We start from the raw sequence: 23,012 nt of genomic DNA on the forward strand, positions 1-23,012 counted from the left end.
ACAAATTGATAAATCCACTTTGCTATTTTCCCCTTTTTTTCCCCCAAAATGTCAAAGCATTTAACAGATTTTCTTGTTTTGGTCAAACAGACAATGAACAGAATTATGTAGATCTTAGACTTTGAAAATAAAAATACAATAAGACACATTGCATAACTTGGGTAGTAGTGGTCTGTCCTGCTTTTTGGAGTTATTTTCTGCCAAGGATGATCTTACCTGACACCTGTTAACAAGCAAAGTTGAAAAAAAATCAGAGATTGGTTGATGGCCTCTAACTCCACCACCCCCTTTCCCCCCCTCGCCCCTTTACAATTCAGTCAGAGTTCACAGTTGGGCAGTCTGTGTGTTTAGAGTAAACTGGATGGAAAAAAGTGAAAAGAGAGGACACAATCATTCCTTCTCACAATGCTAACTCTATCCTTGCTTTGATTCTGTTATTCTCTATGCTTAGAAAATGAGGCTTTTTTATGTGATTCTGGACCTTCTGGCAGAAACAACACAATTTCTCTACTTATCCTTTTTGGAAATATATTTGGCTAATTGTTACTTTGCCCTTACCCTTTCCAAGCGCAAAAACTCTGAGGCGTGTCCTTTGAGGAAGCATGTATCTTGGGAATTATAAATTCCCATTTGTCTCAAAAGACAAGTCATACATTTAGCTGCTCAGCAAGAAACATACTCTCTCTGTTCCACAGAGAGCAGCAGCTCAGTGTGCTCTGTGTTCTGACTGACACAAGGCTCAGCGATTCCATATCAACAGTACACAAATGTAGCAGAGAACAGGCTGTAGGCTCAACTAGAATTCAGACATGCCTGGACATGTCTGGTGTGCTGGTAAGGCCATCTCCCCAAAAGACTTGTTTTTCTGATAGATTAAGGTGATTTTTAAGAAAGTATGTATCTTGAGGGAGAAGACTTTGACCCCTTAACAAAGCCTTAGTTGTCTGGATGGAAGGTTGATTCTGAACAGCATCAACATTTTCACTTTCATTTGACTTGTGGCCAAAACCTCACTGGATTCAGGTTTAAATCCTGTGGAGAGCAATGAGTTTGTACTTAAATCCCAAAAGACTTTACTTTCTAAAGGTGCACAAACAATGCTTTAGTGAAGCTCTTTAACCCGGTGGTATGCAGAGGTGAGAGACACTCATCCCACATGGTGACTGTAGTGGACAGGACTCTAAAGATTCTCCTCCCCCACCTTGTTTCCCACCCCCAAGATTTCCAATTCATGACCATTCATTCAAATACTAATCTAGGTACTTCTTTGAAGGGATTTTGCAGATATGATTGAAGTCCCAATTTAGTTGACCTTAAAGCAGGGAGATTACCCAGGTGGGCCTGATCCTATGAGATAAGCCCTTTCAAGGCAGAGATTTTTGTAGACAGGAACAGAAGAGGAAGTCAGAGATTCAAAGCACAAAGGGGAAATTTGATGTACTCTTGCTAGAGATGGAGGGCTCCTTGTGCCAAGGAATGCAGGTGGCCTAAGGAGTTTAAGAGCGGCCACATATTGACAACTAGCAAAGAAACATGGACCTCAGTCCATATATGGCCAACATCCTGAAGGTGGTTGGAAGCAGATTCTTTCCTCGGGCCTTCAAATAAAAGCCTACCCAGGGGACACCTTCATTTCAGCGTTATGAGACCCTAAGCAGACAACCCAGCTGAGCCACGCCAGACTTCAGACCTACAGAAGTGTGAGATAAATCATTTGTGTTATTTTAAGTCACTGTATTTATGGTATTTGTTATGTAACAATAGAAAACTAATGCAGTAACAGAATATGATGAGTCTTATGTTTTATGGGACCCAGGCCTCAGCTGGGGTGGGAGGCCCCAGCATCCTACAGACCTGGTGGTATACAATAGATGCTTGTAGTAAATGGTGGAACATGGTGAAAGACTTGGTGAGTGCTTGTGAGATATCTCTTAGGAACTCCCAGAAATTCTCCTGGGTGGGGGAAACAACCACTAAAATTTGGATTGTTATAGTTAATATGAGTCATTAGAACCTATAGGCTGATGAAGTCATGGGAAATCGATTGTATACATCTCCATAAACTCCAGGTTATTTCTATTTCCTACCATACTCATATACTTCATTCACCAAAAGGGACACCGTTGTTTTTGTTTTCTGATTTACTTCTTCCCACTCCTAAATTCCCTTACATTTTCTCTGGACCTGATCTCTTTTGGTAGATGCCAAGAGATAGATCTAGTAAGTATATCCTTGGATAATGAAAACAGTAGAAACAAATATATCTTTTTCTTTATAATTAAATCTTTGCTAGTGAGATAAAATAGCAAATTATTCTTGAGAGATAAGTCATCTTTTTTTTTCAGTATATTTAGGTGCCTTTATCACAAACTTCCTTTTAAAAAATAGTGAGCAACCATTTTGTATAGGGTTCTTAACAAAAGAAACTTGGTCAAAATAGGAACAGTATGGACTTTTCATTTTCAAAGACAAGATAAAGGTTAGTATGGAGATGACTGTAATATAATTGTACTGTGATTGTATAAGAATATCACTGAAAGATAATTCTCCACAGATCTCTTGCATTTCTGCACATCTTCTAAGCAGACACACTGACAGCTTATGTTCTAAAATATATTTTCAAGTATGTTTGTATAGCAAACAGCTTTGAAAGATAAAGATAATGTCTCTCTGAGGCAAAGGGCATATTTTTTACTGTCCAGGATAGTAAAGATAATATCTCTTTCTGGAGCAAAAGTTGGACAGATTTGCTGGCAGTCTCCTTTAAAAGTTGTGTTTCCTAAGCTCAGGACATTTCGGCTGTGATACAAATCCTGGGTGCACTGGGAGACCAACTTGTCCTACCTTGCCTGAGACTTCCCTGATTATAGAATAAATTCCTGAATAATAGGAACACTTTAGTTTTGGACACATCCTTGTGAGATGCATGCACCTGAACTATTCCATACCACCCACATGAAATTTGGAAGGCAGAGAACCAATATAAATTGGAAGCTCTTGATGTCCCTGTAGTGTGAGTAATAAAGTCCTTTGGTTCTGACCCAGGAGTCTCATGTCTTCAGCCAGCACCCTTAAAACTGTGGTAGTCTAACTTGTTAGGTAACAAGAACAGCAAAATATTAGACCCTTCACAGTTCTTTACAAACATAAGCCCAGTAATTGCTAGAATTGTAATTGGAAAAAAGTCTATTTTAGCCTGGGGAAATGGAAGGAGCCCATGAGCTTCCTCTAAAGTTTTCCAAAAGCCTTTTTATGCAATGAGTAATTCAAAAGCAAATCAACTTATAAAAGTGACTTTGTAGTAAGAACTTGTGTTATTTCTATTTTCCATGCAATTTTTTTTCTGTTACTCATAGGTTATTTAGAAGTGTATTTCTTCATTTCCAAATAGTTATGATTTTTTTTCTAGTTATCTTTATGTCACTATGCTTCAGTTTAATTCCACTCTGGTCAGAGAACACACGCTATAATTTCAACTTTGAAATTTGTTAAGATTTACTTTGGTCTATTTTGGCAAATGTCTGAGTGCATTTGAAAAAAAAAAAGTGTACCTTGCAGTTGTTGGTTGTAGTATTGTCTGTATATCAATTATGTTAAGGTGGTTTATTATATTGTGCAAATCTTCTACATTCTTACTGATTTCTTTGCTTATTTTGTTAGTTATTGTAACATTTCCAGAGATGATTGTGAGTTTGTCTCTTTTTTCCTTTATATGTTAGGTAACACAGATTTAGGAATGTTTTATCTCCATATTTAATGGGCTCCTTTATCATTTTGAAACATCACTCTATTTCTAGTAATATAGGTATACCTCGAAGATATTGTGGGTTCGATTCCAGACCACTGTCATAAAACGAATATCACAATAAAGTGAGTCAAGTGAATTTTTTGTTTTCCCAGTGTGTATGAAAGTATGTTTATACTATGCTGTGTATTAAGTGTGCAATAGGATTGTATCTAAGAAAACAATGTATGTACCTTAATTAAAAGATACTTTATTGCTAAAAAATGCTAACCATCTTTTGAGCCATTAGAGGATCATAATCTTTTTGCTGCTGGAGGGTCTTGCCTTGATGTTGATAATACACAAATCTTCAATTAGTAAAAAACACAATATCTGGGAAGCATAATAAAACAAAGCATAATAAAACAATGTATGCCTGTACTTAAAGTTACTTTACTTAGTATTAATAAAGCAACACTAGCTTTATTTTGTTTCGATTTTGCATAGTATACTTTTTTCCATTCTATTTAACTTTAAGTTTTTCATGCCCTAATATTTAAAGCATGTCTCTTGTAAACAGCCTATAGCTGGATCTTGTTTTCCTTTTCTTTCTTTTTTTTTTTTTTTTTAAAGTTTCAGTCTTTGGTCTGTTTACATATAATTACTGACATAGTTGACGTTACAGACTGAATGTTTCTGTCCCCCTAAAATTAATATGTTGAAACCCTATCCCCATAATGTGATGGTATTAGGAGGTGGGGCCTTTAGGATTAGATGAAGTCCTGACAGTGGAGCCTTCATGAATGGGGTTAGTGCCCTTAGAATGGGGGCTTGCCTCCCCACTCTGCTTTCTGCCATGTAAGGACACAACAAGAAATCAGTAGTCTGCAACCAGGAAGAAGACTCACCAGAACTCAACCATGCTAGCACTCTGATCTTGGACTTCAAGCTTCCAGAACTGTAAGAAATAAATTTCTGTTATTTGTAAGTTGTCCAGTCTATGGTATTTTGTTATAGCAATACAAACTAAGTAAAACAGTTGGGTTTACACCTATCAACATATATTTGTTTTCCGTATATTTCATCTGTTCTTTGATCTTTTATTTTTTCTTTCTTGAATTATTTTAGGTTAATCAATTGTTGCTTATTTTTCCATGTTCTCCCTATAGGACTTTTAGTTATATGCTGTTAGTGCCAAAAAAAAAATGTATTCAAGTGGGCACTTTGGTCATTGTTGCTCAAGCAGTAGTTTGCCATAATCAGAAGTGTCTAAATGCTGACGGTAACCCTTTGAGCACCTCTATAATTGCAGAAGTCAAACGTGACTTGTATTCATCCTTTGTTATTGGTATATATTGAGTATTACAATTTTAATACAGTTTTCCTTTCTTAAAATGTGTATACATTTTTTTGGCACTCTCTATATTTTAAAAATTATTCTTTTGGTATTTTCCATATAATTCCATTATATATCCATATCTTATTGTGGTCTACCTTGAATTAGTAACTTTACATACTGACCAATGTATTAGGTTGGTGCAAAAGTAATTGCGATTTAAAAGGTTAAAAATACAATAATTGCAAAAACCACAATTATGTTTGCACCAACCTAATAAGAATACATCAATAGTTTAATTCCATTTACCTACCTGCCACCGTTTGTGCTATATATTAATATATATATTGTTCTCGTATATATTAATACCATGAGACAGTAACATGAGTGGAGGGGAATTTGAATGCCAGTTTTTAGATCATTTTCCCAATTACTTTCCTGTCTGCAATTTTGATGCTCAATTCCAGGACACTGTGGCCTAAACTCAGGCCTCTTTCCCCTCAGTCCAATAAGACTGTCACTTTCTATTTGAGCTTTATTCTGAGTCACAATTTGAAAAATGCCCTCAGAAAAAAGCCATAGCATGAATGTAGAGCTCGCCATATGTGCTTCCCTGCTGTCGGATTGAGGGAGTCCTGCATCCTGGTTTCTGATCAACGCCTTAAAAGAGTTGATTTATGTATGTCATCTAGCTTTAATGGTTGTTTTTTGGCAGAAGGGTTAGTTCAATACCAGCTACTTTATCATGCACAGTTGAGACTGGAAATCCCTTAAAATATTTTTATAAACAGAAATTTCTCCTCAGATAATAGCTGGTACACCAGTGGTATAGTTCACACAAGTGCATACTTTCCCTTTGTCTGTTTTCAAAATAATGAGATGATTCCCTAGCATTCTCCAATGTTGACCAATTATTATTTTTGATATAATTATGAAATTGTGGATTTAGACATATTTGTTGTGCTTCAATCCATTATATGTATTATTCTTAGTGATGCCCCCAATTTACCATCTTTGGCCATTGGGAACCTCTTTAGGTCAGCTCCTGAGTCCCTTTGACATAACCCAGATGGTCTTTGATACCTTCTTGTTCTATGTATGACAAGCTATTCCAGGATTATCTTGTGTATTCCCCCTGCCCCCCACCACATAAGGAATACAAGACAGTATGAGAGGAAGATCAAGGGTAAGTTGTGTTCTCAGTGCATTTCTAAGTTTCAGTTAAAACAAGAAGGCAAAGACACTAACGAGAAGAAAAGTTGAAGATGGAGGTGATTTTGCTGATGACAGTTCTTGATTTCTAGAGGGCTTACAGAAAGATTCTTGGATGTAGGAAAAGGATGAGAGATTGAGTAAAACCAGTGAGTGAAAGGAGAAAAGGACATGGAGAATGAAAGCCTGGTGAACACTAACATGTTTTGTATATTAAGCCACTTAGTGTAGGTGTGATTATCTTTTGTCCTAAAAAATGTCAGTATATTAAAAATCACCATCAAACAATTCTTATGTCACACTGGTAGTTGCATAGACTCCAGTACAGGACGTGACTCTTTGAGGATATTTGTTGGCCATGCCTTTGTTTTGATCAAACATTTATCTGGAAAATATTTCTGTACAGAGATCAGAGAAGGTGAGTATTTCCTTCTTATCATTATTCTGGTGAAGTGGTCCCTGCTGAGTAGTGGGAAGAATTGTCAGACACTTGTGAACAAAAAAGGGGCTCTGATAAATCCCTACTGAAAGTAAGCTCACAGGGTGATCTGCTCATAAATTCCCAACTGGGCAGGTCAAGGTGAGTAGTCACATCCAAGCCCTGTAAAAGGTTTATCTTTGCCTTGTCCATTTTGAACATCTAGGTTAACGCCTTTGAAAAAACAGTAGTAATCCTCTTTTTCAGACCTCTCAGAGGTGTGACCACATAAGGGAGCACATAATCTTGTTAACTATCCTATTATCTATTCATAGAGATTTCTCTGTCTTGCTCTCTTTCACCTTCATGTAATCTTCCTTACTTTCCTCGTTAATTTTAAATACATTAAAAAAAAAAAAAAGTTGCAAAACTGTCACTCGCTGGAGCATTTGAGAGCTTTCTTCCTGGCATGTTGTCAGTTTGGCTCAAATAAACTCATATAAGTTTTCTACAGATTTGGACGTTTCTAATGTTGACAGTGTATAAACTGTTGGTTGACATTTTCTTGAGTTGATGGATTTTAGTGAATTTCTGGGATGAACAATATAGTTAGTTGCCATGTTATCTTCTTGGGGAGGAAGAAACTGTGTGTTTGCTTGTGTGTGTGCACGTGTATGTGTGTGGTGTGTGTGTGTGTGTTACATGATTTTGATTCTCACTGCAATAGATGAGACAACATCTCTGATTTCAAGAATCTCATTAAGTCTAGTAGTAAATATAGGTAAGTTATAGAACATATTTAGGGTAAGTAATAAGTGCTTTAGAAAAGTATGCGTGGGCAGCAAGGAGCGTCATAGGCTTCACTGAGAAAATGATCCTTAAGTTTTCTTGTTGGAAGGGAACAGAGGGAACAGCATGTGCAAGGGTGCATAACGGAGAGAGAGAGGGGATAAGGCTATAAAGTGGCTAAATCTAATAGGCCTTTTTGCCATGGTAAGGAGTTTGCACTGTATCCTATACCAGAAGGGGAAAATAACCATTGGTTGAAATTAGGTATAGGGAAGAGAAATGTAGTTAGTAAAATATAATGAGAACATTTTAAATAATTAGGTATGGGAGATTAGGAAAAGGACAGGGTATGTGTGCTTCTCAGGTCTCTAATGTTATAACTGGATGACTGATAGAGTCAACTGGGGTGGAGTGGAAATGAGCAGGCATTGGGGGAATGTGAATATGATGAATTTGATATTTATACAGCTCTGTTAATATATTTATCTATAGTTGCGTGTGAGTGTATTTCTCCTGGTATTTTTTTAACCTGATATATCTCTTAGGATAACCACTCTACTTTTCACAGATAATGAAGTGTATTCCCATGTTTTTATTAGGAAACATTTGTCTTGTCTTGCTGCCCTTTCAGCTGTTTACTTGTTCTGCAAGCTTTCATATTTTCTCGAATAATGTCATGTACCCAGTGAATATTTTTATAATGAAAAGTCACACATAGGACTTTTTCTCATAGAGATAATGTTAGTCGCTTCATGAAAGTGTCATCACCCAAAAGTGGGCCAGATTGAAAGTTAGCAGGAGGGGTTCAGTGCTTGTCAACTGATTTAGACTTTCAGGGAGAAGTTAACGGAAAACCACTGAGGAAGACACAGGCAGTGAGGAGGCAGACAGACAGGACAAGGTCAGAATGGAAAACAATGCAGTTTGGGAGTCTGCTATCTTGCACATTTCTGGCTTGCATTAGAGTCTGCCAGATGAACTGAATTTTCAATCACCTTGTTATTTATTTCATGTACAATTTTACAATGGAAATGTTTATACTTTTGTAAGTGCAAATGTTGAGAGAGATATGGATTTGAATTATTTTATTTAACTAAGTTCCCTGTCTTGGTAGGAGGCAGAACAGAGTAATGAAGAGACATGAAGCTCTGTTACAGGGTCTCCCATTTGTCTCTTTCTGCCTCAGATTTGGCCCTGACCTATTGAAACCACGTCCCCATTTCCAGACTTCTTTTTGTCTAATATGTTTCAAACACTGTTAGAAAGAACTCGGGACTCCATTCAATCAGTCTTAACAATATGCATATTGTTAAATTAATTAAACAAGGAGGCCATTTGACGGAGGTGTCTCTAATGCCCTGGTGACCTGCGTAGGCAAACCAAGATCTAAGCCTGTAAAGGCCTCCAGGTTATGAAATGAAAACGTTAAGCACAACCAATCACAAACAGCAAAGTAGGTTTTAAACTACAGCCAACCCAATAATTTCACTTCTTTGCTTCCACACCTTCTCTGCTAAGTCTTTTCCCCGGCTTCTGTCAGCAGATTACTTCTGATCACTCTGGTTTGACACTACCTGATTGCAATCAATAAATGCTCAAATAAACTCTTAAATATTTAGTATGCCTCAGTTTACCTTTTAGCAATGTTCTCTGGGTCAGTGTATACTTTTAGCAGATCTCTATCTTTTGTTTTTAACTTTAGCATGGGGTAACATGGGTTTTGGAAATTTCTTTCCAAAAGACCTGAATAAAGTACAAATAGTTCACCTTGGCATTTAAAACCTTACATGATCTGGTTGCAAATTTATTATCAGCCACTCTTCCCTTCAATCATCATATACTCCATGTTTCTTGCTCATATCATTTCATTTTCAATAGGGTATAGGCACCACAGGGTTGACCTCCAGAAATTAGAGCACTGGGAAGATTTTGAAATGAATGAATGAATTTGTTTACCTCCTCCTCAATCTCTGCATATCTAAATTCTGTGTTTACTTTAAGCCTCAGATCAAATACCACTTATTCTATAATAACTTTACCAGATTCCTTTACAGAAAATGCCCATGTACTCTGACTACCCATATTTTATTTACGTCTCTTCTGTGATGCTCATTTTCTTCTTGTTTACATAGAATGGAGTCTACATTATATTTATTTTTATATCTCCCCAGACCCTAGACTCATAGTACCCCTACACATAGTGCATAGTAGGCACTTAGTACACACATGGAATGGATCTCTTTTTTTCTTTTTTTTTTTAATAAAAACAAACAAACAAAAAACACTAGTGAAAAATAAAGTGACAGCCAATTTTGGTATCTTCATTCCAATGATTAACAATTTTAATAATAAAAATAGCCATGCTTTACCGAAAACCGACTTTGCCAGCAAACTAATCACTCTGAGTATATTATCATGAATCTTTAAAACTACCTGTGAGGGACCATATCCATTTAAATAATGAGCATATAGTTATATTGCTAACTATATGGATTGAGATTTAAATATTGATCTGACTGACTCTAAAGCTCTACCCACTAGGCCATACCTCTTTACTTTCTGAGTTAATAAATACTTTTGATTAAGTTAAATGTTTTGTGTGATGTCCACAGTAGAGACACAAACATGAGCAATAAACCTGGGGATCTGCAGTGATGGGCCTTAGTCTCCCTAATGGAGATCTGACGACTATATTGCTAACAAAGAAAGAAGGGACCTTACTACAACTTTTAAGTGAAGTCCCAGTATCTAAGTTCATCCCGGTCACCATTTTCTATAATAATTGACTATTACAACCTGGAATCCAGCGGTTGAAAAGGAATTTTGGGAGTGTTCCTTGCTGTGCTACCGAAACTGTGCTAACCGATTACAGTTTAAAGATGTATATTCTGAGGACCAGCAGGTCACACAATTGCTTTCCTCTGTGCTGCCTCATTAACCTAACATCCCCTGCCTACTTTATCTCCAGTCATCCCTGGCATTCACTAATTGTAATGTCTCTGGAGTCAATGGAAGGTAAAAATCACACAGATACAAACAAATTAACTGCAGAAATGCCAGTTTTATTTCACAGCATCAGCAGACTTATGTCCTTACTGTTTTCTTTTCTGTTAAAAAATATATAGTACAGTTAAGCCAATGAACTTTTAATTCTGTAATTGTGTAATGGGTGTTCATTACATTTTACATGGAAACTGGAGAATATTGCCTCTCTTTCCATCCATTTTGCTAACTGACAGAATAGGGAAGTAGGAATGTTCTAGCCCTCTCTTGACTGTCTTCTTCCTGCTCCTGTACTCTGTTCTTGTTGGTAAGAAGACTTTCTGTCTCTCCACTTCAGCTCTTCTTTTAGTACCTCCTAGTAGTAATAATTAACGAATGAAAATCATCCATTTTTTTGGTACTGTAATTTATATTTTGCATATCCATTATCTTATTTTAGCCAAAAAATAACAATCTACAAAAGGTTGACTGATAGTATTTTCATCTCCATTTTATAGATGAGGAGACACGTCCTTTTCCTTTTGTGTGTGAGCAAAATAGCATTCGTAGTGTTGCTATCCTCAGAGCCGTCAACATCAAGACTGTATCATTGTAGCACTGGAGGACCAGGAGATATGCCAGCTGCACTCGGGTTCCTAGTCCTTGTTTTTCTCTTGTGCTTATCAATAAGCATAGCACTGAGTTAACAGCATGACCTTTGGACTAGGATAACAGGAGCATGAATCTCAGCTCTGACACTTAGTGTCTGCATGTTATTGGGCAAGTTACTTGACCTATCTAAGCTTCAATTTCCCATTCTAAAAATATGAGAATTATATTTATACCTACTTCGATAAAATAATAGCAGGAACTATTTAATTTCCAGGTCACCTTTATTGTATTTACACTCATTTATTCAAACTAGGTCTGTTGTTCCAGTATTCCTTTCTTCAACAAATATTTGAGTACCCACTATGTACTAGACATCATGCAGTAAACCAGACACAATCCCTGCCCTTAGTTGAGTGTACATAGCAGAATGTGTAAGTACATTAGGATGTCAGAATGTGTACAACAGAATATCTAAGAACATTCAGATGTCAAAGTTCAGGATTTTGATGAGGAGCTGAACAGAAAATGAACTACAGTAAGGGACAGGGAAAACCAGTCATTTGCACTGCTGTCCTAGAAACCAAGCCAAGAAAGGGTTTCAAGATGGTGGTAGCAATTGATTGCATTAAATGTCTCTGAGTGCTAGAGTAAGCGAGAGCCGGAGAATGAAACTTTGATTTTGACAAGATGGATATCATTGGTGTCTTTGGTAAGAGCAGCTTTAGTGGAAAGCTGGAGAGCAGAAAATAACTACTTGGTACATGCATCCTTAGCTTATGATCACTAGAATTCTTCTGTTCTGAAAGAAAATGTTCATCTTTAGAAAACGTGGCTGACTAACTTAAACTGAGCATCTGTAGTACTGCTATCAATACACTTATGCACCTTTAAGTTTTTATCTTGTGTCAGAATACCTGGAAATGTGTCCTGTGAACTAGCATATCCATATCTTTTAAACTTAACATTGGGGATGGCCTAATACCCGGGGACAAACATTCATCATCCTATCATCTAGCATTTTATGATGTTTGACTAGAAACATAACTTGCTGGTCTGATAAGTTGTTCAATATTTTGAGAGTTTCCAGGTATTTTAAGAAAATTATGTGCCACCATTTTCAGACATCTTTTAACACATGCCATTTATTTTTCCAGGTAAGATATGGACATCTTTAAAAGTAAACAAGAGACAAGCAAATTTGAGGAAACCTCTAATTAATTATAATTTTATAATTATTTTTTGTTCTCAAATATCATATTAGAGTGCATGATGACTTCTGGCATTTTATTTCTTGTTTGGGGAGAATGTTGAGAGATTTGAGTGCATAAGCTTGCTTTTGAGTTTTATGGGCAGACCTGGGGTATTTAACTTTGGAAGAGAATCACCCTGTTTCACACAGGACACAAGAACTCTGTATCTGGAGGTTATAAACAATAGTTCAGCCTGAATTAGTTTTTCAAGTTGCTAGAGCAAAAGAGAATCCATCCAGAGAGATTTTAACACTTCTCTTAAAAAGGTTTAAAATTTTGCTTCTACTTAAAAAAATTACCAAAAAATAATATATAATAAAATCTGTGATTGCAACATGTAGAATAAATGACATCTAACTGTAGTATTTCTTCTTGTCATTATAGGCACATGACATAAAAGAAATCTAGTATCTTAATTTTAGAAAACAAATTTAAGGAAGATTTAGAGAACAGCTAGGATTGTTTTGTTTTTTAATTTAAGAGCAAGTATTTTGTAAGTGAATGAAACAAGGGTTTGTTTTTCAATAAAAGCCTTATCTTAAATCTTCTTCATTAATATATAGTTATAGAAAGTGGCTTTATTGGTGACAAATAACAGATCTTTCAACCTTTGAAGAGAAAAAAAATGCTCTATTTGCTTAGCATTTTGATTTGTAAAGAGAGAATTTCAAAAACGAATCCCTTCAAGATTTTTTTTCTTGTGAAAGGTCCTTAGATGAGAACAGTTTTCTAAAGTGAGTGGCTGTCTTTCTCTGTTTTCCTACCCAAGTGTAATAATAAGAAGCTTTTCACCCAGGGATGAGTTACTTGCCTCAGGTAGACGGACCATGGCTATTTCTTCATTATATGAGATGGAATATGTTGTTATTAGATTCACAATATTAGTTACACGGAATCTTTCTTTAGAGAATCTGTAAGTGCTTGCCTATCATTGAATATTTGCCATAAGTCCACAGGGTGAATGCTATGAAGCTGTTTCCTTCAAATAAAGGCCATCCACCAGAGAAATCATAGCTATCATGTTTAAAAGTTCATGAGTATATAGGAAAGGAATAGGCCTCCAGCTTACACATCATGTCATTTCTTTGTGTGGATTACCTTGGGGAATAATATTTTTAAAAATGTCGGTAGTATGTATAGAAGCTAGGAAGAGCCGGTCATTTGCTTCTCGCTGCTCACATTTTCTTAGACTCTTATGCAGATTTTCCCTGGGCACATGAATCAGTTTAATAATGATTGCCGCCAGTTGGTGGCTAGACATCAGACTGCCAGCCTACTCAACAGTGTTGCCATCTGCTATTTGGATTCACAGTGTGCTGCAGCTACGCACTACCTCATTAAGAACGGGCCCTTGTGAGCCATAGACACTGGCTTATTCAAGTGAGCTGAAGCAAGCCGCTCCCCAAGCCGCGTTAGTGGAGGCTGCACGCATCTCGTTTTATTTGGAAATTGCTCTGTGCTGGTCATGCAGCCTGAGAGTTTACTGTCTCTGATCATTCAGGTGTTAGTGTGTCAAGCCAGCTTCTTGTTTCAAAGTAGTGTTAACATGCAAAAACGATTATTTCAAAGGTTTGTAAAAAATATTTATTCCACTTTTTTGGTAATACAGTTACCTCTTGAAATGCTACCAGTCAGTGACTTGCCAAACACAAATATTTTAATGTGAAGTGTATTATAACCCATTAGACATTTTTGAATTTTTTCCACGTCTGACAATTTTTCAGTTGTGTGGAAATCCTACTGCCTGTTTTTTGTTTCTTGAAAACTGATTTTCAAAAGATTTCCCTATGCTTTTCCCCTTTCTTCTTCCACTGAATATCCAAAGGTAGCTATAATTACAAAATATTTGCATTTGTCAGATGGAAATGATTGCATTTTATCCAACACCACTGATCACCTTAGAGATTTAAGCATTTTTACAGGAAAAAGAACATTTATTTGCACAGGTCGTATAATATTTAGATCCTCTCTATTTGCCTCAATAGATAATGGATTCTATAGCACTTTAAGAATCAGTTATATTTCAAAATTGGGCTGGTTTAATATGTCAGAGGAATTTATAGACTGATGTTCAAGTCTCAGGCACTCCCCTGCCTACTCCCCACACAAATACACATGTACTTACTCAGCCCTGTACTTACCAGCATCCAAAATGTGTTTCTTAAACCCTATGCTTGTCAGGTACTCTGTGAATAATGGCTTTGGTGGGCAAACAGAATTGGGACATGGGACATCTCAGACTGGGTTCTCTAGGATTCAGACTCTCAGATGTAGTTTAACCTGCTAAGTATTTATTAAGAAGAGCTTTTGGGACTAATACTTGTAGAAAAAAGGGGAAGAGGCAGGATTGGGTAAAGGGAGATGCTGAGTTGTAATAGAGGTCCAAAGCAGCCTTGACCAAAATCATGGGGAGCGCTGGAATTGGAATGACCTTCAGCGTTGTCCTTAGATGGGCAAGAGAACAATGTTGTAACCTTGCATTGACAGGTCACTGGATATGGGCAACCCCATGAAGGGGTGTGACCTGAGGTGAGGTGGTTCTGTGCAGCTGAGGCAGTTTCCAACGAGGGCTGACAGCTGCAGGCTGCCTGCTGACATTATGTCCTCTCAGCAAACCAGGAGCAAGTCCTTCCTTGAAGGGGGATCAGGACTGTACATCACAATGCTGCCACCTGGGCCAGATCAAATCATCTCTTGGAGAACTGCACTAAACATTCACATATGAATGCTTTGAGAATCTGGTACTGAAGAAACCTTCCAACTTTGTTTCTTTCCTAACATCAATTCATATCCTATGGAACTAGTGTTCCACAGAACATAATTTAATAAATGTCTCCATAATCTCACAGTGCATTGCAGGCTGTGTTAAAAGAACTGAGTATAGATGGTTTGTTCCAAGCTACCCTGCCCAGAAGTCCTGCTTGAAAACTTTGGTGTTGCTATATTAGTTATGGGCTTGCTAGTTACATACTCAGGTGTGTAGGAAAATGGCTTTATTTTTCCATAATTGAACTGAATTTATTTCGTTCTGCTTGGTGACACACACACACACACACACACACACACACACACACACGTAACTTTAGTCATTTAATACAACATTTTCTCCTTTTTTACTCAGGGTTGCTGCTAAGCCCCAAAAAGCTTAAGTCATGTCATGATATTGGGGGATACATCTGATTCTTAATTGACATCTGTCCACAGTTGGCATAAATTGAGAGTAACACTGTCCTTTTCTGGTCTTTACCAATATCACCTTCCATGCTTACATCTGATGAGATGTCTGCATTTTCAAAGAATTTGCACTGCATCTTAGGCCAAGAAGGTCAGTAGGCTCTTGGGGTCATTTCTCAAATGCTTTCAATCACACCAAGAAAAACATTAGCTCGATCCTGTGGTCCCATGTCTTTGAAGTGGTGTAGGATCCATCTGTCTAGTTACTCAGTGCAGATATTTTTACTCCAATTTCTAATGCCACAGTGTCAGAACAACCCCATGGAACTTTCTCAGGATAACCAGACAGGAGGTAGCGCACTGGTGTCTCCATTATAGATCACGTACCTGTTTTCTGGGGCTTCTCTCATGCTCTAATTTAAAATATTGGAATTCTCTTCAGAAACCCTCACCAGCAGTTAACTCTTTTGTTTTCTCTCCAACTGTGATTTTTCTTCTCACTTAATGCTGAGATTTTTTTTCCTTCCTTTGAGTGAGTTTGAAGAGGGTAAGGCATGGAGGAGATTAACTAGATAAGAATCCCTCCGACTTGAAATTTTATGCCATGATTTTGGTCCTTGGAAACTCAAAAGCCAGTAATTAACTTTTCTTTTTTTTTTTTATGTTTCTTTTGATGAAGTCTATGGCTTCTCTTCCTCAAGGCATGAAGCTTATAGTTTGAGTAGGGGGATGAGCTCGGGTGGGGGTTAAGTACTGGGGTAGGAACAAAGCGTTTGCCTCTGGAGAAAAATACCGTTTTAATCTTTTATTCTATTCCATTAGTCTATCTTTGTGCAAACACTACTTTCTTAATTTCTTTAGCTTTATGGTGGGTCTTGACATCTGGTAGCATAAGCCTTCCAGCGTGTTCTTTTTAAAGACCATTGGCTATCCTTTGCCCTTTCTATTTCCATATATATTTTAGATTCAGCTTATTAATTTCCTCAAAAGAAAACCTGCTACGATTTTGATTAGTATTACATTGATTGTATAAGTAAATATAGAGAAAATTAAAAACATTGATCTTTAAAATATTTGTTTTCCCATTAACATTGCTTACACTTCCAGGTATTTAAATCTTCTGTAATTTCTTTTCTCAATCTTTTATAGTTTTCCATATAGAAAAATTGTAAATGTTGCAAGTGGTTTATTTCTAGGTATTTGATGTTTTTGTTACCATTGTAAATTTTAAAAATGTAATCTGTCTAATTGATCCAGTACAAGAATGTGTAATTCAATTGATTTTGATAAGGACCCTATATCATATGATATTTTGACCTTGCTAAATTCACAGTCATTCTAATAGTATATTTATAGATTATTTCAGATTTTCTGCATACATAATCGTGCAATAACTATTTTATTTTCCTTTGCAATATATATTCTTGCTTTCTTTCTCTTCCTCTCTTTCCTTTATTGTCCTAGCTAGGACATCAACTGCAATGTTGAATAGAGGTGATGAGAGTGAACATTCTTGCCTTAAGCCCAACATTAAGGGGAAAGATTACATGTCTTTCCATTAACTATTATGTTAGTTGTAGGTTTTTAGTAGATATCCTTATCGGTCAAGGAAGTTCCCTTCAATTTCTAGTTTGCTGATAATTTATAAAGTTAATGAGTATTGATTCGTCAGTTGCTTATTCTACATCTATTCAAATTATGATATGTTTTTTCTCATTTATTCTACTACATGATAAATTATATTAATTAATTTTCAAATGATAAAGCAACATTCTAATGTATTAACCTTTCTGCACATTGTAGAATCTGTTTGATAATATTTTTATTTAATATTGTAGCATCTATGTTTGTGAGATTTATTGGCCTCACAGTAGAAAAGAGTTAAGTAGCCAGTTTCCAGTTAATTATTTTTCTGGAAACATCTTGGGGGATGTTTCCAGGAAGGAATGAAGGCAGGTAACCCAGGCTAATCTCTCTGTAAACATATTGAAAACAGACTTCATGTAAATAAAAAGTACTATTAATTATTAGGAGATGAGTCCTTATCTATGAAGTACTTTTAGCAGGATGTCCCTGACTCAGGATTGACTATCATAAGCAAAATTAGATTCTATGAACTTATGGGGCATGAGTCCCGGGAAGATGTTATGTAAGTTACACAGTGAGCTGGATACACAATAGAGAAGTGTCATGACCTAAAATGATCCATGCTGTGTGAGGTCACCTCACTTAGAGAACATAGCTTTCCAGCTTGGTCCAATAGCATCCAGTGCAAGAAGGAGGCCACAGACACTGTTCAGGACTTTGCTCTGCTTTGCTTGTCCTCTTGATGGCTTGTATTCTTGAGATGATTAGCAAAACTTTATAATGGAAGAAAATCCCTTATTCCTGTTTGAGTCTTTGAGTCTGATTAGACAATCCTATCTTTTATGTTGGCTACATTTGTAATTTTCCTTTTTTATAATGTCCTTGTCAAGTTTTGATATCAAAGGTATGTTTGTCTTATAAAACAAATTGGGAAGTATTTGTGTTTTCCTATTCAGTAGAAAAATTGTGTAAGCAGTTTCTTCTTAAGTGTTTGGAAGAATTTACCAGTGTAATCATATGGGCCTGCATAGTGTTTTATGGAAAGCTATGGACTTCCTCTCTGGTGGAAGATGCCACAAAGGCCCCTCCTCAACAGGGCAATAAGTAGGCGCCCCCTCAGGAGATGCCTCCATCTTCTTTCCTGGCTGCTAGGCAGATGACCAGAGTTAAATCCAGCACAGCCTCTGTTGAAAAGTGCTGGGCCTGATAAAGGAAGAAAAAAGATTATACATTGAAGTTGCTACAAGCAATTGTATGCACCGCCAGGCGCCAGGGGAGTATTCCTGGAATTGAATTTTGAGGGTGCTTTATCAAGAGAACTGGAATATAAGACTAGAAAAACAAGAACTTATTTATTTAGGGATACTTTATCAGGACACAGGATTTATCATCTTAGCAAAAACCCCAGGGGATGGGACAAATTTACTGATAAGGTATGGCGACTGATATAGTTATAGCCAACACTGAGTGAGGTGGAAATGCCCAGGTTGCCCTGGTAAGTGGTAGGAGAAGCAGTACAGAGGCTGAAAGAAGTGTTCATACTGGATTAGATATATTATGAGGCTAGAAAACTCAACTCATGATTTTGTTTCAAAGCAGGGCCCAGAAAACACGTGATTCACTAAGGCTACCAAGAATGTACCTGGGAGAAGGCATGAGCATGATGGGTTCAGTGGTGGCTCTCCTCTTTAGATCAGGGCTGATTGTGAGTGAGGTGCTCACAGAGCTGGGCATGTTAATGTCATTCAGGGGTGATGGGTCCTGAAGTGATAGAGGACTGGTGCTGAACTACCAAAAGCCAAGAGGCCATAATTACTGTAACAAGTGGTGAAGCTGGAGGGGCAGTAAAGGGGGTTTGACCACCAGAGTGTTTGGGAGATGATTTATTGGCATAAAACTCCTACAGCCAAAACAGATGAGCGAGTAACATCAAGCCAAAAAAAAAAAAAAAAAGGAAAAGGAAGAGGCTGAGGTCATTGGCCCTAAGGAAATGACACGATCCCATGTTCAGTTCCCAGACCTAAGGCAATTTTCAGATACAGAACCCACAGTTGGAAGAGGTGGCTGGGTCCTTTGGAGAAAGTGGCAGGCATATACTGTGATGAGTCACCAAGTTCTTCTCTAAATGGACATGTGGCCAATTACTGGGGTGACACTACACTGTAATATCCAGACATTTCAAGGACTATTGGACATAGGGTCTGGGTTGACAAAGATACCTGGAAACCCAAAGCAGTATCATGACACCCCATTAAAGTGGGGGCTCATGGGGACCAGGCCTTGTAATACTGACTAACGTCTGGCTCATAATGGACATATCGAGCCTGTGGACCCGCAATTCATCATGTCTACAGTGCCTCGATGTAGAATTGGAAATGAATGTAACATACACACAAAGCCTTTGGCCCCTGGGGTAAGAGCTGTCATGGTGAGGAAAGCCGAATGGGAATCTCTGAAACTCCTCCTTACACCAGCCAGGATAGGAAATCAAACACATGTGGCTGAGATGGGGGGAGGTGGAGCTATTGGTGGTCCTCATCATTTTTCCATTTACTTGCCAGTCTGGGCTTTGAAGGAACTGGAATAGAATGGCTGTAGACTAGGGCAGGTGCAACCTAGTATTAGTCCTGAGTGCAGCTGCTGTGCAGATATGGTGTCACTCATTACTAGAGATTAAGACGGGCTCCGGTACACAGTATATAGCCAATCATCTGGTGAATGTGTTCCTCTCAATCCCAGTCAGGAGAGGATCAGACACAGTTGGCTACATCACAGCTATATCCAGCGGTGGCCTTGAAGTGGAAAGGGCAAATATTTCTAATAAGCGGAGCTATGGATGGTATACCTGGTTATTGTGTGGAGGACAACTAGTTCTAGGTGAGTATATGTAGTTTTCTGGGCAGTGGCTGATGGCTTAGCCATTTGTTCAGGGGCCTGGCTGGAAAAGGACTGGAAAATTGCAGCCAAAGAGTCTGGCTTAAGGAGATGTGGATGGACATCTGGGAGTAGACACAGAGTGTTAAGATTTTTCTTTCACAAGTTAGCACCCACCAGAAAGCAGCCATCATGGAAGGGGTACTTAGCAACCTAGTAAACAAAATCACACGGCCAGTGGAGATGAGCCAGGCTTTGTTATCAGGCCCTGAACTGGCATCAGACCCTGATGGGCACATGCACGAAGTAGCTACAGGGGCAGAGCTGGAAGTTACACATGGGCTTTCACTCAGCAAGGCTGACCTAGCTGTTGTAGCCCTGAGTGTCCATGCTGTCAGCCAGGGCCCATCACTGAGCCTTCCATATGGCACCGTTCCTCAAATAGACTAAATGGTCTTATGGTGGCAAGCCAGCTGTAATGGACCTCTTCCATCCCAAACGGGCCAGAGATTGTCCTCACAGGGACAGAACCTAGTCCAGGTATAGGTTTGCCTTTATTATCTACGGAGCCTTAGCCAGCATCGCTATAAAGGACTTAGAGTGTCTGACCACTTCCTGGTCCTGGTAATGAAGGTGCAAAGTGGACCCATGACCGTGGGATCCCCTGGTCTCATTACATACTGCAGCACCCTGTAGCCTCATACATGCAGCCACTTACTGAATGCTAGAATGGTCTTCTAAAGGTGCAGCTAATATATGAGCTTTGAGGCAACATTCTGAAAGGATGGGCTGTCATCCTTCAGGTACAGTGTATCCGTTAAACCAGGGAACTTTATGTTGTTATGTGCCCAACAGGATTATGAGAGTCCAATGTGGTGCAAAAGGAGGGACCTCACAACACTCCCAATGACTTATTACTGGAAGCGTGTGTGCTTCCTGCTCCCCCAACTATGCCTTCTGTAAGCTTGGAGATCTTGGTTCCCAACGGGGGCAAACTCTTGCCAGGGGCTACAGTGAACTTCTCATTGAGCTACAAGAAATGGTTGCCACTAGGGCACGTTTTACTCCTTGTGCCCAGGGGTGTACAGTTTACATTATAGCTATGGCTACATTAGAGCTATGTCCAGGGATGGAATCACCATATTCACAGAGCAACTGACAAGCATGAGCAGGAGGTTGGGCTGCTTCTACACAATGGGACAGGGAAGGATATGTGGGGTGCCACGTGACCCACTTGGTGCCTTCTGGTGCTCCTCTGCCCCACTGTAACTCTGAATAGACATGTACAGCAGACTTAGCCCAGGAAGGGCATGATCACTGAGGGTTCACAACCTTCAGGAAAGAGTTTGCATCACACCATCAGGTAAATCACCAAGAAATACTGAGGCGACTGAGAAGTGGGAGGGGAATCCCAAATGGGATAGTGGAGGAAGGAGAGGATGAGCCCTGAGAGCAACTGCAGTGACAGCAGGTGTAGTTCATCCTACTAACCTACCTCCCGCTTCCAAGTTTTCCCTCGGGAAGATAGGCCCGTCCACAAAAATCACGGAGGTCTTTCTCCCTCAATAGTGTTGAGTAGCACTAGTAGTGGGATCTGGCAGCCCTAAAATTGCACCACCATCTCTTGCTGAGGGGAGCTTAACTGAGGCCCCCATCTGCTGCTCTCTGAGTCCATTAATATTTTTACGCCAAGGCTGCATTTCCCACGGCTTGTTTCCATCAGAACAGTGAGTAGAGCAGGTATACTAATGCAGGCCCAATCCTGTGTGGTAAGGGGACTCCTCTGAGGGGCAACTTTGGCTTGAAGGTTCTTCATCAGCCTAACCTGAAACTTTTGGGGAATTGTGTTGCAGTCTGAGACTCTTGCTTCATACTATTGAGGCTTGTTTGTAAGCTTTTGTTTTTGAAAGTCTCCTGCAGATTTTACTGTCAGGCTGGTTTAGCCCTACTTACACAAGGGGTAAACTTCCAGGGATTCTAGTCAATGTCTGGAGTTCTCAGTGAGGACTCTTCACTATGGCTAGATGGAAGTTAAATGTTTCTCGATCTCATGCTAGTTTGGGGAACTTATGAGCTTAGTATTTAGCAATGAACACAAAGGGGTGTGTAGGCAGATTTCTGGAATTTTCCCCCCTGCATACTTTCCTCTTCACTGATACTCTAACCTGAAATTTCAAGCCTTCTTAGTCTGACTCAACTCCAGTCTTTGTCTCCTCAACTTAGCAAGACTGCTCTGCTCTGCTAAAGCTCCTCCTGCAATGTGATCTAATGCTTAGACCTTGAAAGGCAGGTCACCTTGTTTATCTCCCTCAGTGATTAGTCTTTCACAGCCAGTTGTCCAAGGTTTGAAAAGCTGCTTCAACACAACTTGTTTTCCCTTGGCTTCTTTGAACGTTGATATCCAATTTTTACGTGAAAATTTTAATATGGGTATTTAGAGCTATAAATTTCTTCTAAGCATTTATTTGCCTTCACAACATCCCACAAGTTTTGATATGTTGTATTTCCACAAGAATTCATCTCAAAATATTTTCTAAACTCCACTGTGATTTAGTTTGACTCATGGATCATCTGGAGTATGTTCCTTAAATTACAAACATTTGGGAAAATTTTTTTTTTATATTTATGTAATTGATTTCTGGTTTAATTCATATCCCAGATTGTTTCAATCTTTGGAATTTTGTTGAGATGATTTGTGATCAATCATATGGTCACTTTTGGTAGATGCTCTGGGTGAACCTCAAAATATGTATTCTGAAATTTTTGGATATACAGTTTTATGTCTTATTTGTATGTATAGTGCCAATACATAGCAAATAGTAGGAGCTCAAGATATACCATGTTTCCCCGAAAATAAACCCTAGCATGATTTTTCAGGATGACATCCCCTGAACATAAGCCCTAATGCGTCTTTTGCAGCAAAAATTAATATAAGACCTGGTCTTATTTTCGGGGAAACACGGTACTGAACTGAGGAACTCAAAGGTTTTATCCTATTGGTGGTAATTTCCGACCAAGTAAGAAAGGATGATGACAGCACATGGGGTGTAGGCA

This window comes from Rhinolophus sinicus, linkage group LG01, assembly GCF_036562045.2.
Source record: "Rhinolophus sinicus isolate RSC01 linkage group LG01, ASM3656204v1, whole genome shotgun sequence".
Lineage (NCBI taxonomy): Eukaryota > Metazoa > Chordata > Mammalia > Chiroptera > Rhinolophidae > Rhinolophus > Rhinolophus sinicus.